Source organism: Varanus komodoensis, unplaced genomic scaffold, assembly GCF_004798865.1.
Source record: "Varanus komodoensis strain SLA01 unplaced genomic scaffold, ASM479886v1 scaffold9, whole genome shotgun sequence".
In the NCBI taxonomy this organism is placed as follows: Eukaryota; Metazoa; Chordata; class Lepidosauria; order Squamata; family Varanidae; genus Varanus; species Varanus komodoensis.
Genome location: NW_025336598.1, coordinates 32,447,673 through 32,461,551, shown reverse-complemented (window position 1 = coordinate 32,461,551; position 13,879 = coordinate 32,447,673). Strand labels below are relative to the sequence as shown.

General features: G+C 43.1%; 1 protein-coding gene across 1 annotated transcript in view; it reads right to left on the bottom strand.

The window, feature by feature from the left end:
- Positions 1 to 13,879, bottom strand: part of KCNH7 (potassium voltage-gated channel subfamily H member 7) — a 323,164-nt gene that overhangs the window by 105,349 nt on the left and 203,936 nt on the right. The window lies entirely within an intron of this gene.

Genomic DNA, 13,879 nt, shown 5'->3' with positions numbered 1-13,879 from the left:
TATGTTGTTAGTCACAAAGAATGTGGGCTTGACTCGCACCTTTCCTGCCCTGCAGTTACCTGAGTCGCCAGTTGTTTGTACTGTGTCGGATCCAGAAGCCCTGCTTTACCAGGAGAAGGCTGCTGCTTGTGGAGCACAGCTTCTCAATCTCCACAGCCTCCTGCCCACCCTCTCAACTGGTTCCAGTGGGCCTCCCAGTCTTGTGAGGGTGCTACGGAGGTCTATTCCACAAGAGAAATTCTCTTTCACAGGAGAATTTGGGGTCTGGATCCAACCCCTGCAGCTGGGAGCCTGTGTTGAGCCTCCAGAGAGGAAACCCCAAAATGCATTATAACCATGTTCAGCTATTTGTGTCACCTGACCACGATCAGGAGCTGCGGTGCAGAAACTTCGTCAGCATCAGGGTTGTTGTTGTGGGGAGAAGATGGAGGAGGAGAATGATGAAAGCTGCCTTGAGCCCTTTGTAGGAAAAAGGCAGGATTTAAATTGAAAAATAAATAAAATAAATAAATAAATCTTGTGCAAAATGCAATGGTCAGATTGAAAACAGGAGACAAAAGGTCTCCGCCATCCTCATCCTCATCATCATCACCACTTTGCTTTTACATTCTGCCTTTTCCCTCTTGTGAAAAATCCGGGGTGGCTTACATACCTCCCTTTTATCCTCAGCACAACAACCCCGTGTGCTTCGTGGCTGAGTGGTGACTAGAACCCAGACCTCCCCAGTTCCGGTCCAAGGGTCGAACCACCACATCATTCAGGGTGTCCATGTAACATACAGCATACGATGCATAACATGCAACACTGATTTTGGACCATTTGCGCTGACTTGCTGCACTTCTCCAAACCCAGTTCAGGACACTGGTTTCAGTTACACGGCTTGGGGCTACAATACCCAGTGATGCAGCGCCTCCAGTATGAACTCACCCACACACCACAGTTAACATCTGAGGCCCAATCCTAGATGCCTTTTCTGAGGGATAGCCAAAGGATGGCAATAGGAAAGAGGGCCTTTTCAGGGACCCTTTCCTCAGGGAGGCCCACCTGGCACCAACCTGAGATTGCAGATGGTTATATCTTTGTACACTGGCTTTAGATGGTTCTTATATTACTGTTCTTATGTTACACATTTAAGGTTTTAATCTTCGAAAATCACCCAGAGAGCTTTGGCTGTTAGGAAAAATTAAAATGCAATAAATGAATAAAAGGTATTAATGAATACATGGTTGTTTGTTATCTACACAATATGTATTTGCACTGGACACTATGATCAAGTTCTGGGGCCTTTCTCCAACTGCCACCTCCAAGGGAGGCTCAGACGGTGGCAACAAGGAGAAGGGCCTTGTGAGTGGTGGCCACCCAGTTAAGCAACAAACTGTCCTCTAAGGCCCCTCTGGCACCAACTTTAGTATCTTCTTGGCACCTGCAGCGCTCTGGATGACTTGTTCTTTACTGCGGGGCATATAGTTAGCTACTGGGGCCTACTGCTTGGTAGACAGGGTTCAATAGGGTCTTTTTACTGTATAATTTGGTTTTGTACTGCTTTTATTTGGTTTTAAATTTTGTATGGCTAACTTTTATGATGTTTTAACATGTTTTAATTGGTATATTTTATACTGTTTTGAAATATGCTGCTGTGAAATTCTCAGACAGCTTCAGCTGTTGGGTGGTATAGAAATTAATTAACTAACTAAAAAAATGCTTGCGCAACACTAGTGTACGCTGTGTACATTGCTGTGTAAGAAGCTGCATTCAGCGATAACCTCATGCTCAGACTAAGGCCAACGGTTCTGCATCACTGAAGACAGAATCCCAGAATTAGACATTGGAACAGTCCCTCTTGATATAGGAGGAAACACCTGTTTTGTATTTGGGCTTATATTCACCAACACGTTTAATTTAGAAATTGATCTGTAACACAGAGAGCTATCTACCCCTGTCTTGATTCGAGAATACAAAGAGATTGCTTTGAAATGCTATACCACCAATTTGAACAGCCCTAGAATCAGTAATTCAGAGGAAGAGGACTGTGATTTAATTGCAAAATCTTAAGGGCTTAACAGAACTTCTCGGAACAGAATTACAATATTCAAACAAAGCACTACTAGCAAATCCCTGAAAAGCCCTGTGTGTGCAGGAAGAGGCTTCCACACAGCTCCCTGCCAGTGAATAAGAGCAGAGGGTTGTGCCACTGGCCAGCCCTACCATCAGGCAAAGGAAGGCAGTCGCATCTGGGGGCAGATGTGGGAAGGTAGCAGCAAGGGGCTGGAAGAGGGAGCTGTGTGCCAGGAGGCCTGCCTTGCACCCCCTAAACCAGCCTGATGCCCTCAGAGACAGTGGAAGGAGCTGTCCCGTCTCCAGTGCTGAAGAAAGATTCAGCAGCCGGTCCAACTGGCTTCTGTGTCTGTAGAGGGAGGGACACCATCTTACATGGTCTGCATTGAGTGCACACAGGCAGCAGTGTGGCCCTGCTCCCCTTCATGCAATTAAAGGGGGGGGTGGATTCAGAGAAACACCCCCATGGTCACCACCATTCCTTGCAGAAATGAAATGCCTGTAGTTTTACCCAAGGCAAGGAGGTGCTGGAGGCAAGAGCCTGGGGCACCCTTTTGGGTTTGGAAAGGAGAGGTACAAATATATTAATGAAGTCAGGACAAAATCATAGCTAGTTTCAAAGAGCTTCCCTTGTGAAGATGCAACCTTAAGTAGCAAAATAAACAAGCAAACAATGTAATGTAAGCATCTTTGTCATGGTTACTTGGATCCTTTGGATTGTATCCAATGGTAGCTCGACTTAAGTCCCCTTCACTTCAAAAGGTTACTTATAATTAAACCCTTTTAATTATACCAAGTTCATTCACAATCCAGACAGATGTCCATTTCCTCCTCCTTGAAAAGGGCTGGTCAGATGGAAGGATGTGAACAGTCTCTTGCCTGGCTCCCTGGAGCCTGGCAAAGCAGGATTGGCCATGGAAGATACATGGCTGTGCTTGGAGACCAGTTCTCTTCAACTCGATTTTCCATCAGAGTCTAACATAGGGATGGGCCCAAGGGAGGTATCCAGATTTAGAAATGCCTTCGCTAGCATGGCCTTCCCAGAAGCCCCTGCTGGCACGGCCAAGGAATGCTGGGACTTGAAGTCCAAACAGATCTGGAGATCTATCTTCTATCTATCCCTGATTCAGAGGACAGAGAGTAGGAAATGTGTCGGCAAAAGGGTAAATTTGTTTTTTAGTGAAATCTTGAGACAGTTAACAGAAGACAAAGAACAAAACACAGAATCCTAATCAATTGCTGACAATAAAACCCATATCAAAATAACAGTCAAACCTTAAAATATTGGGAAAATAAAAAGGTTTTAACCTGGCACTGAAAAGAATAAAGTGACGGTGCCAGGCGAACCTCTCTGGGGAGCGTATTCCACAGTCAGGGCACCACTGCAAAGAAGGCCCTTCTCCGGGTAACCACCCTCCTAATCTCCTTCAACAAGAATTCCCAGAGAAGAGCCTCAGACCCAGATCTTAAGGGATGGGAGAAAACATATGGAAGGAAACGCTCCTTTAGGTAACTCTATAATAAGGTAAATGAGCCAGCTCCTTTAGCTTGAGCCAGGCTAACTGTGATGGTCTGTGCCCAGTAGCTCCACAAAACCAGTAGCCAGGAGAAGTGAGAAGTTTCTGCCAAGAGGCAGCTGTGCCCAACTAACTTGTGGGGCAGGGCTGTGAGTCCTCTCCCCACAGCCCCTGGCTTCACAGAGCTAACTAGAGGAGACTCCATCAGTGAGCAGCCAATTGCACAGTGGCTGTTCACAACCTAAAAGGCTGTGTGTGTGTGTGAGTGTGTGCACGTGCACGTGCATCCGTGCAATGGGCTTGGATAGGGATGCTTGACAAATCTGATCTTTATCCATTTGCATGACCTCCCAGAGGCATGTGTGGATTGCAGGGTAAGTTTCCAGGGGTTTTGCATGTCCTGAATGTTCCAAAACAGTTCTCAGTTAAAACAATGGAGCATAATACATTTCCCAATCCCCATTTTTAAATTAATGAATTTAGAAATCATATTTTGGCAAGAAGACATTAAAATGTGTATTCCGTTATTTCCGTTATTTCCATGCAAATATCTATATTCGTTTTTTAAAATGGAACATTAATGCAAACCAGGATGGATTTAAGGGTGAACACATGCAAAAGACACAGATTGAAAATCAGTTGCTTTGCACACTGCTAGCCTTTAGATTAGCATCCTCCATGTTTAACTCCCCTGATATGTTCATTCCCCCCAGGATGAATGCAATGAGCAGCCAAAGGTTAATTCCAGTGTGGACGCCTGGTCCCTGCAGCACTGCTTGCAATGAAAGGTGAAGTCACATGGGCTTTCCACCCAGAGCAAAGCCATGCACTCTCCGTGCGCCCCCTGCATAAGCACAGGCCTGCACTGTTTTGCAGAACAGTAGTGATGCCATGTGTTGAATGGGTGAGTTGCCCAGAGATGATGTATCCCTGATGGCCAGTTGGGCTGGAAACTCATCGCTGCTTCCCAGCTCTCTAAATATTGTCTGTGGGAGAAGGAAATCTCCCGGATCCACCCAGTGGGGTGCAAGCACAGGCTCAGCCTGCTCTAACGGGCTGCACAGTGGCAGACTGCCATGGACTGTCCCCCAGTGCATGAAGGTTTCTTCAGTCAAGGGGCTTCCCTTCCCTCACCTGCCCCTGATACACGCGCACAGGTGGAGCAGAGGAAGGGAAGAGAGCCCTGCAGTTGTAGGCCAGGGATGCAGAAACTTGGCCAGGGACCAACGCTGGCCTTCCTGGGCGTTCCCCTGACTCTGCCCCTTCCACCAATCACTAATCTTTTGGTATTTTCCCTGTTTTTGTGCAGGCTCCACCTCCCATTTGATAAGGCTAGAATATTCCTAGCCTTATAGCTGAGGTTTATTTACTTGCAGTAAGAACTTGGAGCTGGTACGTATGTTTTGCAGTTTGGCCTCCCCTCTGGCTTTGAGCCCATCCACCCTGGAACAACCTTCTTCAAAATGAAATTCAGATCTTGGGCTGAAAGATGTGCAGCATGACTGGTCCACACACACTGACAGATGGGGGTGATTTTGTGTACACACACACACATGCACACACCGTGACATCTAACCAAAGATAAAATATGTTGTAGTAGAGGACTGCTCCTACCCACATATCCAATTTGTGCTCGTAGATCTAATGACATGCACCTTGAGAACTGTTTAGAAAGTGTTTTGCTATCTAATGTAAGCTCAGAAACTGGGTTGCGGCATGAAAGAAGAGTAAATGCTCATGAATGAGCTGTAGCTTTTTCAAGGCACGTGGAAATGAGTTCCACAGCAGTTTGTAAATCAGTTGTGCAAGTCCATTACATCAAGGCGTTGACAATTCTATAGTTTTTTGTTTATCAGGCCCATCCGTAAGGCTGGGTCATCCCTAGGGTTCCCTTGCTTTGTAGCAATGGGAAATGTAGAAGGTCCCACCCCCTCCCTCCCTCCCTCGCACCCACCCACCCGCCCACCCACTGCTGTTCTATTCTAGTAATGTTCATGGTGGTGCAGATGGTCTTTTCTGCTTCGCTAAGTTAACACGACCATGTTAGGCCACATTGCTGATTTAGCTGTCTAACCGTTAGCTGAGCTGGAAAGGATACAAAGTGAGAACCCTGCTGATTGCTAATACTTTCAGGCATGAAATGGAAAACTCAGATGAGTCTCTTTGCCAGTTGTTTTTAAAGAGGAAATAAATTGTTTCAAACTTCCAACTTTGTTTTAGTCAATCTAACTTTAGTGTACACAGACAATAAATAACTTGTCTTTGTCTGTCTGTCTGTCTGTCTGTCTGTCTGTCTTTCTTTCTTTCTTTCTTTCTTTCTTTCTTTCTTTCTTTCTTTCTTTCTTTCTTTCTGCAATTCTGCAATTCTGAATGAGTAAAACACCCCTGTTTGGAAGCTCTACCTTTATCTTTTCATTGACATAGGTTGAAGACTGGTATGTTGATCTTTAAGATTTTTAAGAAGGCAATATTTAAGTCTGATAATACAATTCCATGCAGTTTTCCAAATGCTGACATTTCCCTTGGTCTACATAGCCTTTATATTCTCCTTGCAAATTGTGGGAGTTACTACGGAGAATCACTTGGTTCTGAACACAGTCTTTAAGAGGTATAAAGTGAATTAAAAGTAAACAGAGCCCATTATATGGCTAAGAGCCATAAACAGAGGTGTGCATCTGCAGGTTGTGCCCCATGACAATATGGTTTCAGTGCCAATTATGAACAGGAAAATACCACTAATATGCATAATCTGGAGTGTATGAAGTATGCCAATGGCATGCATATGTCAATATTACATGAACAAAGACATTCTTAATCTCAAACTAAAGCTTTCTGTTCTTTGTGGTCTCTGTTCATCACACATATGAGCTTTGAGCTTGTGCAGAGCAAAGTCCATGTGTGTGAATGTACAGATGATCACTCAAAGAACAATAGTTACATGTAAGCAACCTGTCTTTATTGTTAGCTTTATTGTTTATTACAACTGTTTTATTATTAGCAGCAGTTGTAATTTTACATCCAATATGATATACATTTAAATTCTATTATTTCAGATTCCTAAGCAAAGCATCATCATTACTCACTAACAGTCAAAGTACAGGCAGTCCTTGAGTTACAAACATCTGAGTTACAAACAACCCTTACTTATGAGCAATCTGCCATAAAGTCTATTAATTAAAAAAAACTGCAGAAAATTATTATTATAGAGACAAAGTGAAAGGGGAACAAGAGAGAGCCTCCAAAACATTATCAAAGAGAGAGGGGAAATGACAGGGTGGAGAGGGAGGCCTCCAAGGCATGCCTTCCTGCCCTGCCCATCCAGGGAGGGAAACCTCTTTGGCATTTCCTTGCTGCAATGAAAAAGTTCTGGTGCGTTTGGGTGGGGGAGGGGGGTAGAGATATTAGCAGTTTTTCCACTCTCATGGGGGTCCTGAACCTTTAACCCCTGTGAATATGGAGGGCCAACTATATGTGATTCAACTTACATACAAATTCGATTTAAAAGACAAACGTCCATGTTCTCAGGAACGGGACTCATTCGTAACCTACAGACTGCCTGTATACAGACTGGGTGGTAGCCAATGCTACCTTACAAGAGCTTGCATTGTTCTTTGAGCACAAACAACACTAATGAAGTCTTAATGCTTTTTACAAGCAAAATCAAAGCATGGGATCTGCTACTCGTAAGGAAGGAATGGAATTTCCACAAGCCGTAGGCATGCTTTTAGTGGAACGACACCACTGGATACAAGCTTGTGTATGAGCTCAACAGACATGGTGGGACTTTCGTGCTTCTGGCACCAAGAACTTTGGCTTGGTTCCCCAATGACCCATTCAATCACTGATCTAATGAGGCACATATCACAGCACGAGAGGCATTGAATCTCCCCACCCCTTTTCCTTTTAACTTTCTGACCTTGACACCACTGGGATGCACTGAACCGAGCAGGACTCTGCAACTTTGCCCCCCCTCCCAAGTTGGTTTCCCTGCAACTCTCATGAATTCTCACCACTGGATATGCTGCTTAAGCCTTATGAAACTTCTAGGCCAAAACATCTGGAGGGTCATAAGCTGCCCATCCCTAGAATAGGTCAATAGTAATCATGGTACATTCTGTTCCCCAGTCTTTGAAATAATGGATCAGTGATGAAATAATGGATCAGTAAATGTCGTAAATTCATTGATCATTCACACACACACACACACACACACACACACACACACACTTTTCACTTCTTGTCATAAAATTACATTTGCCCTCTCTCAGGTTTACTGAGAGCATTTCTAGGGAAGAAAACGGCATATGTGGACCATCACTGGCAGGATGGATTGGAAAGTGTCTAACCATTATTCCTTTCCATGGTTGCCATCTTTCTTTCCTGGGCCTCCTGAGGAAAAATGAGCTTCTTCAACTAGAGGCAAGGAAAGTCCATCACATATTATGGAGAGAGTTTCCACAGTGAGGACAGCTTTGAGAAGTGAAGTTGTTACAGTGACAAGGATGGACACCAATCCTTGATCTTTGCAGTGGGAAAGGGGGTCTTGCTTCTCTTATCCTTTAAAGAATGGGAGATATAGGAAGAAGGAGAATGAGGAATCTGATGACAGTCCCTCTGGTAAGGATTACGGAAATGAAACCAGGAAAATTTCCTGTGCAGGATTTTATTTGGTTATTCAAATAAATGTAGCCTGCAGGTTTCACTTCATTTGAATCTCTGCGCCTTACTTCGGACAGGTTGAGTGTCCTGCCTCTTTCAGTGCAATGCATTTTTGATGTTTATAACTTGTTCAAGTGATACATATGTATACATCGCTGCAGAAAAGTTAAATTTAAATTGTCTGCATTATGCTGGGAGAATGATCTCATGAGTTTTAACAAGGGATCTAAGCCTGCCTGGTTTGTAATGCACCACACAGAATGTGGCCCATTGACTAGATCTGTATGGGTGTCCCTGGAAGCCTGATTAAGCACTGACTTTTCTCCTTATGTGGAATGACATGAACATGGGGCTTGTGAAACATCTAGATGGCCACCATATGTGGATGGTGGGGGATGGAGTTGCCTTGACAGGTACATTCTGGAATGCGCCTTTTACAAAAGAGGGAGGCCTGCAGTTTTCATAGGTATTTTGAAACAGCACTTAGAAAACTGGACTGGTGGTTGAAATCACAGAAAGAATGGGTACAAATAAGATTTCAGTGGATAAAATTACCTGATGCAGAGCCTCTTGAAAGGTTGTTACCATCTGAAATATAAGTAAACTGAATTTACAGATAGCATTCATTTTTTTACAAGGTATGTTAGTAAGAAAGCAATTCATTCTCTTAAATGTGTGAAAAACTGCATGCATAAATGAAGGAGATCCACACAGGAAGAGTCACATTTTGGCTCAACCGTTCCCTTTCCACAAATCTTAAAGATGCAGATCCACAGCCTGGGCAGCCTTACTGTGAGGCAGAAAGCAGATGCTGGGAGGCTGCAGAAGGCAGGAGAGGAGAGTTTCATTTCACTTATCCCATTTCTATACCATCCCATAGTCAAGGGAGGAGGACATGCAGTCTGCTTGGTTGCCACTAAGCTAGGTCGCCATCCAGTGTCACCATCGTCACTATTAATGAAGGATTCAGCCGCTGGTCCAGTCAGTTCCTGTACCTGAACAGGAGGGGTTCTTCACTTCATTCAGCAAAAAGTTTGGGGCCACCCCTGCTCACAAAAATGGTACTTAACTGAATACACTATTGATATGGCCTGACTGCCTTGCTCACTCTAGTTCTGTGTGGAAGGACTTTGGACAGGACAGAGTTGAGGCAACGAAGGACAATTTTCCAGGAACTGAGTTCCTTGAAGACGAACTGTGTCAAAAGTTTGAAAGCATCTTACACAATCTTGATCAACCAATTTATTCCTCCAACCTGCAGTGTTCCACAGTAAGAAGCATCATAAACCCTTTAATCTTCCTGACTGGTAGTCAGTTTTTGCAGCTGAAATCTTCATAAGAGGAAAAAAGATGGGCTATAGGAGTGCAGTGTTGCCATCAACTCAACTCATCAAACTTGTAAGGACCCTACAGAAAATATGATTCCTACTGAGCTCTTTGGGTGTCAAAAGGTGGCCTCTGATTGTAGCAAACATACTCACATAAATCTACTGGCAACTTCCCTTTAGACTGAATATTAAGCATTGTTGTGCCAATCTTTAAGAAAAGGAATCTTTAATAGTTTGCAACCATGGGCTTTCTAGATGTGGCCTCCAAATGTTATTCATGTGATCTTCCACATAGGCTGCAAAAGGGGGACAGAATCACTCCATCATCTCTGAAGAACAAGCAGCTTTAGGTAGAAGCGCAATGGAATGGTAGAAGCACAATAGATGAAGCTTACATATTAGACCATCTAATTTACAAATCTACTAAAGGCCCAAGTAAGATCCATTTTGCAGCTTTTCTAAATTTTTCATCAGCCTTCAGTCTGATACATAGGGGGGTGATTATGGCATATATTGACCAGGACACACCTGTAATAGATTATTTTGGCTTGTTGCACTAAGACAACTAATTGCAGATAAGCACTGGCATCTAAGGTGTCCCACCCAAGAAACCCGCATTAATGAAGGCATGAAACAGGATGACATTCTGGTGCCCTTCTTATTCAGCTTGTATATTACCAATTTAATTCCTAGAGTGGCTTCTGTCTCTTTTATTGTTCTATCAACTGGCAAGGTATCATTCTTGCTTTACCAATGATGTGGTACTGCTATCCTTGGATAAAATTGGCCTCAGAAGGGTACTTGTGCAACCTGGGAAGCCTCACAAAGAAGAATAGCTGATAATTAACTAGTCCAGAACTAAGATCATGTTATTTGGGAAAAGGGCCCCAAGGCATATTTGAAGATTTGATGGGCATGTCATTGAATAGGTAGACTTATTTAAATATCTGGGGCTGCATTTCAATGAGAAAGTGCTATGGAAGCAGAATCTCAAATTCATCAAGCTCTCTCTCTCCCTCCCTCTCTCTCTCTCTCTCTCTCTCTCTCTCTCTCTCTGTGTGTGTGTGTGTGTGTGTGTGTAAATACTAGAGTGGACCAGTTAATTACTCCTGCTTTAAAGGTGTTTGTTGCTATAATTGTAGTTCAAATGTTACATGGGGCAAAATATGAGGAGAAGGAGCCAAATCTGATTTGAAAATCCTGAGAAATAAATTAATGAGGCGGTTACTGGGGCTTCCCTCTGGTTCCCCCATGGTCTGTCTGAGGGCTAAAGGAGGCCTTCTTTCAGTGGCAGCTACCACTGATTTGTTTTGTCTTCAGTACTGGAGTATATTAAATAGTTTGGAGGATAATTCCTTCACTAAATGTTGTTGTCTAGAACAACTAAGGTTTAGAGGGTGGGCACAGAAATGTCAGGATAACTTAAAGGTGCACATCTTTGCATGGAACAATACTTGTGTTCCTGTCCCAGTCCTCCTAGAAGCTTGCTTTTTGGCAGTGATGCCACACGAGCTGGGCAGCCATAACTGGCGCATGATTTTCTACATGTGGGGTCCATCATGTTAGGTCATGTGGCTTGGAATCTCTGACATTCTTACAGCTCTCAAGGGCCTTTGATGAACTTAAGTTGCAGCGAGCGCCTTTGGCATCTCTCGATGGGAGTTATCATGGAAATTCAACTACAGAATGAAAATGTATATTTGGCTGCAGTCAAATTAAAGATGTATCTCATCATTTACCATTATTGTCCTTTGTATGCAGAACCTAGAGAAAAGTATCTGTCACTTGCTATTGAGTTCTATTCAGACTGATTGTTTCAAAAATAATAATAAGGTTTTTTGCTGAAAATTAGTTTTTTAAATCATGTATTAGTTGCTTGATTTGCACTGGCAGTCAAAAAGCTACTCTCTATTAATATTTTTAATTTTGCATTTATATCCCGCCCTTTTCACTCTTGGGAAGAACTCAAGGTGGCTTACCTAGCTCCATTTTATTCTCTTCTTATATTATGCATCACAATGTAATCATTTTTTTAAATTGCTGGTGATTCTCCATGGTAGATGACAAAAAGGGTGGTTCAAAAATTCTTTCTGTTGTAAGGCTTTTTGCTGTGCACAGTCAAGCTCACATAAGTATATCTCTCACTCTGCCATGAAGCTGATGGGAAGGACAATGGACCCAGCCACCGTCTCTCAGCCTCACCGATTCCACGCAGGAATGCCAAAGACATTCACAACAAGTTCAAATGAGTCTGAATTCCTGACCCGCAGATTCTGCAGGAAACATGCCTTTTCAGAATTTTGCAGATTCTGGGGACCTGAAGCCTGGTTGTTTCCTTTTTCAGAAAGGTTAGTACGTATGCTGTTGTGCATCTTGCACAACTGGAATGAAATTCTTGTACAACCCTCACCCTCGCACCCCAGACATTTTCATAACCACTTGCCGCCCTGCACCAAAAAAAAAAAAAAAAAAAGATGGAATGAAAGATGCTTGAAAACTCAAGAAACAGAGATGGAAGAGATTTAACAAAATCCATACACCCCTCATCTCACGGGAAGGAGAAAAGTAGGATAGGCAGGGAGAATCACAAATGTTGCCTTGAGTCCCTTGGAGGAACATAAATCAATTCATGTAAATAATTTAAAGTCCTGTTTTGCCTGCAGATGGGGAGATGCCATGACTGGAGGGATCCCTAACTTCAGTCTGGTTTTTCTAACACTTTTTGTAACACGTTCCCGTTCTAGAATTACAATGTGTGATTTAGCAGGTGGAGGCAGAATCCCTTGCTTAATTATTTACACATCATCTTTATGGAAAGGCATGTATGGACAAAGTGCTGAACGTAGTAAAGCAGAAAATGAGCTGAAAATCAATAATGGAACATTTTACTACATAGGCTCCCACTTTTCACAGCACTTCCCATTTTTCTTTTGTATCTTTGTACTCCAGGCACAAAGATATAAATCCCAAAACTTGCTACTGGCGTGGATGATTGAGACTGACGTTTGGCCCAGTTAGCTACAAATACTATGGTTGTGTCTTTGTATCATGCTCCATGCTCTTTGCTTTCAGAGTGCTTTTTCCTTTCGTAATGTCTGTTGCTGCACTTGAAATGTGATCGTATCTCTGATATGATCACATTTCAAGTGAAGTAAACGCCAGAGATCTAGAGAGGCTTTCTCCCAAGTGGAATGCATGCCTAAGTAAACTCAGGCCTGAACTGTTGGTATGGCTTTCCAAAGATGCTGCTGAGCAACTGCACTTCATTCACCCAAAACACTCCTCAAAGCCAACTGAAGTGTATTAGTAAAGAATTAAGCCATGCTACCACGCGATTTTTTTAATCTGCAAAAAGAGTGAACTCTAACGCAGGTTTGCAAATGCATGGCTCAGATCTTGTGGAGCCCTTCTGAATCAATCCAGATGTTCCTGTGACCAGAAAAGGATGATATTTGTGGATGTTTTCCTCCCCTCTCCACAAACAGACCACCACACTACCTTCCACATTGTTCTATAAGGTCTCTCAACTCTCTAAAACAGAATTTTAGAAAGTTGAGAGGGGCAACAAAGAGCAGAGTAATGCAGCAATTAATGATTTCGTTTCCAAGATAAAGTAAGCCAGAGAAGCTCACGCTACTCATGGATACCAGGATCTAGTCCACTAGATAGATCCCTTTGCTACATATTACATTTTTAAACGTATCCATGAAATACCTGATGCAACAGATATATCCATGAGATATCTAATAGCAAGACCTGAAATAGAATGTTTACACAAGGAATGTGCCCATGAAATGTTCTCCGGGTTCCCCTGGAATCAGAGTGTATACACATGACAAGCATGCGCTGAGCTCCCTGTGTGTCAACCAGGTAGGCATACCAGGAGTGGCCCTCACACTCTTCCCCATGCGCAGATGGTGGCAAGCAGGATATTGCTGTCATGCGGTGTGCAAAGTGGTCCCTTTCATAGGCATTACCTCCGTAACGCTTCTTTCTTATTTAGGCTGGGACATCCACAGAATCTCATTGTGGACAGGTGCATACCACAATTAATCTTCATCTTTCACTCGAGTCATGTGGAAATGTTGCAAAGGCACATTTCTAGGGGAAAAGATCCTCAGAAATGATGAAGTAATTTATGTGGGATTCCTGGGGATTTGCAGATCAATACAACAATTTTTCTGAAGAGCTTTGCAAAGTGCTGCTGACACTTTCCCTCTCATTATTTTATGTTCGATGTTAAGTTTTTGATGCCTGGGCCATCCATCTAAAATTCTCTTTGATTCCTCTTTCAGGTAGGTAGACCCATATATTGACAGT